General features: G+C 35.5%; 1 long non-coding RNA gene across 1 annotated transcript; it reads left to right on the top strand.

Annotated features, from left to right (window-relative positions):
• LOC110267100 lies at positions 392–2,807 on the top strand. The gene is made up of 3 exons (XR_002354431.1): positions 392–660; positions 1,064–1,123; positions 2,740–2,807. It is a non-coding gene; the product is annotated as an uncharacterized LOC110267100 (long non-coding RNA).

Below are 3,201 nucleotides of genomic sequence, written 5' to 3'. Positions count from 1 at the left end.
GCGCCCAGCGCCCAGCAGGTTGGCACCACCCTTGCAAGTCGCACCTACCACCACCCACAGTCCCTCGCAACTCGCAAATCGTACCCAGCAGGCCAGGACCACCCACTCACCCAGGACCACCCAGTGGACACAGAGCACCATATCAAGTCAGATATGGAATCCGAGCCATTGAGTCAGGTATGTAACTTTACTGAAATTGTTGTTCTGTTTGTTTTGTTGAATTACTGAAACTACTTCTGGTTTGTGTTATTCTGTTGAATTAATGAAAGTCTGAGTCTTATTTTGTTTTGCTGTTCTGTTGAATTACTGAATTACTTCTGAGTTTTGAAGTGATTTAGTATGATTTATCAAGTGTTAGAAGTTTTGGATCTTGATAATGTTAGATTGAAGGTAACATATAAATGGAGAAGTCTTGGAACTTGGGTGGTTAAGGTTATATTTCAATTGTGTCATCTGATGGTCACTACTGTTTGATTTGTAGAATATGTAACAGATTTCTATCTACCATGGTCTAGGTATAAAGGTGGACCAGCATTACCGAGGAAGTTGATCTCGCAGGGTGCTGCATTGAGGCAATATAGTGTTGAGGTTTACCCACTCATTTTGAAGTTGACTGATGCTAGAGATAACAGTGTGTCAGCTATAAAATTAAGCAAAAAGGTACCAATTGATTTCATATGGGGTTGTCTTGTTGGTTTTGCGGTTATGTTGCACTAAGTAGTAAGTATAGATGACTATCGAATATGATACCTATTTAATTTTAAAAGCATATGTAATACACATTGGCATTACTATGTCAATGATATTCATCTTTTATCCAAAAAGAAAAAATACTGTTGAGTATTTTTATGTGAGGAAGACATTGGAACACTGACATTACTCGATAGCCTACTGCAAGTAAAGAACATGATTTGCTATTATATGTAAAGTTCTTCTATTCTTTCTTATTAGCATATTTTCCAAGGCCATCTACTTTGGTTCTAACTTGGCATAATGTGATAATTGAAATGTTAGACTAACGTAGTTCTGATTATTGCTTTTTTGTTTCTCTCATAAATTTTAGGCGAACATAAGGGAACTATATGAACTGGTGTGTAAAATCAAAGGAGTAGAACAAAAAAAGGTGCTTATTTATTTATTTTTATATGTTTTCTTATGTGGTTATGTTTTGCTTTCTTTTTCTCTCTGTAATCAATAATGCTTTCCGCTTTTGTCTTTCTTTTCTTTTCCTGGTTAACAATTATGTTAAGCCAGTATTTGGGATTACTTCAATTTAAACAAACATTCAGTGCTAGTTGTGTCAGACCAAACAAGTATGGTAGTATTTTTTTTAATTGATTGAAAAAACCGAACAAACCGAACCAAACCAAATCGATTTTAATTGGTTTGGTTTGGTTCAGATGGCTTTGCTAAAAAAACCGAACCAAATCAAACCGCAGTTTAATTAGACGATCGGATCGGATGACCTTTCTCTAAAAAATTGAACCAAACCGCACCACGAACACCCCTACTGGCTGACCTGTTTCCACCAAGATTCATATTGAGATGGACAAGGGCGAGCGCGAAGAGAAAATGTGTGGTCTCTGCAGGCAAATCAGTCATACTCGAAAAGGATGTCCAAACCAGCCGACAGACGAGGTTTAGTTTACAGTCGCTACTTTGTTTATGTATTTTAAGGTTGTTTCTGTAGTTCATGTGTTTGTGTGGTTTAGTTTATTGTTCATTTTGTTATATTTTGAATAAGCAAATGTTGTACTCGAACATTATGCGGTTTAAGTTATCCATGTTTACGGCATTTATATTGTTAAGGAATTCTAAAGTTAAAAATACAACATATAACAGCATTTGCATAAAAATCCAAAAAAGAGCTCAATAATTGAACCTCAAACTAAATACAATGGATATAAAAAAAACCACAAATGGTGAATTAAAATGCAACATAAATATTGTACCAAAATATAACATAAATAGTGTATCAAAATACATCAACAGTAACATATGGAATTACAGCATACAACAGTAATAACAATATCATTGGTGGTGATCACCTGGGTAATGCAGCTGATGTCCGGTGCCACATAGTGGAAACTGAGCCTGTCGTTGAGGTCTGCTGAGGCTGTGGGTGATGCGAGGGATCCTGTGGCTGATGAGGCGGCTTTGATGTAACAGATTTCTATCTACCATGGTCTAGGTATAAAGGTGGACCAGCATTACCGAGGAAGTTGATCTCGCAGGGTGCTGCATTGAGGCAATATAGTGTTGAGGTTTACCCACTCATTTTGAAGTTGACTGATGCTAGAGATAACAGTGTGTCAGCTATAAAATTAAGCAAAAAGGTACCAATTGATTTCATATGGGGTTGTCTTGTTGGTTTTGCGGTTATGTTGCACTAAGTAGTAAGTATAGATGACTATCGAATATGATACCTATTTAATTTTAAAAGCATATGTAATACACATTGGCATTACCATGTCAATGATATTCATCTTTTATCCAAAAAGAAAAAATACTGTTGAGTATTTTTATGTGAGGAAGACATTGGAACACTGACATTACTCGATAGCCTACTGCAAGTAAAGAACATGATTTGCTATTATATGTAAAGTTCTTCTATTCTTTCTTATTAGCATATTTTCCAAGGCCATCTACTTTGGTTCTAACTTGGCATAATGTGATAATTGAAATGTTAGACTAACGTAGTTCTGATTATTGCTTTTTTGTTTCTCTCATAAATTTTAGGCGAACATAAGGGAACTATATGAACTGGTGTGTAAAATCAAAGGAGTAGAACAAAAAAAGGTGCTTATTTATTTATTTTTATATGTTTTCTTATGTGGTTATGTTTTGCTTTCTTTTTCTCTCTGTAATCAATAATGCTTTCCGCTTTTGTCTTTCTTTTCTTTTCCTGGTTAACAATTATGTTAAGCCAGTATTTGGGATTACTTCAATTTAAACAAACATTCAGTGCTAGTTGTGTCAGACCAAACAAGTATGGTAGTATTTTTTTTAATTGATTGAAAAAACCGAACAAACCGAACCAAACCAAATCGATTTTAATTGGTTTGGTTTGGTTCAGATGGCTTTGCTAAAAAAACCGAACCAAATCAAACCGCAGTTTAATTAGACGATCGGATCGGATGACCTTTCTCTAAAAAATTGAACCAAACCGCACCACGAACACCCCTACTGGCTGACCTGTTT

Source organism: Arachis ipaensis, chromosome B09 (genome assembly GCF_000816755.2).
Source record: "Arachis ipaensis cultivar K30076 chromosome B09, Araip1.1, whole genome shotgun sequence".
Taxonomy (NCBI): Eukaryota; Viridiplantae; Streptophyta; class Magnoliopsida; order Fabales; family Fabaceae; genus Arachis; species Arachis ipaensis.
Note: the sequence above shows the minus strand (reverse complement) of the source record. Positions and strands in the feature narration are given on the sequence as shown.